The sequence below is a fragment of the Cyprinodon variegatus genome, unplaced genomic scaffold (assembly GCF_000732505.1).
Source record: "Cyprinodon variegatus isolate N-32 unplaced genomic scaffold, C_variegatus-1.0 Scaffold677, whole genome shotgun sequence".
Taxonomy (NCBI): domain Eukaryota; kingdom Metazoa; phylum Chordata; class Actinopteri; order Cyprinodontiformes; family Cyprinodontidae; genus Cyprinodon; species Cyprinodon variegatus.
The window spans coordinates 446,572-447,036 of record NW_015151130.1 but is presented as its reverse complement, the minus strand read 5'-3'; positions in this window follow the sequence as shown (position 1 = coordinate 447,036).

Sequence of the window (465 nt, the reverse complement as noted above, 5' to 3'; positions counted from 1 at the left end):
TTAATGGCACTCACCTGATTGCCTGTTTTTCTCTTTGTTCAACGATGACCTTTTAAGCGTTTAATTTCTAACACAAACACACTGATGAGCTCTTTAACTCAGGGATGAATCCTGGTGTGTAAAGGCTGAAGTTCTGCAGAACGTTTTGTTTTTTAGTAAAGTCGCTGTAGCTGAAGCTGCAGGGTCTCAGTGAACGCTTCGATTGGTATGCAGACGATATAAGCTAAAGAGCTGGATGTGGAGCCATGGAGAGCCCTCACACCGTTAGAGCTAATGATGCTGCTAGTTAAATGGCATTGGCACAACTCTGAAAACAATCCCAGCATTCAGTCTGACTCAGTTACACCAGCTAGCCTCTGTCTGTTAGCAGCTTTAAAGGCTCAATGTGGGACAAATGAAAGAAGGAGGGAACCTAATGCAGGCATGTCCAATGTCTGTCCTGGAGGGACGCTGTCCTGCAGGTTT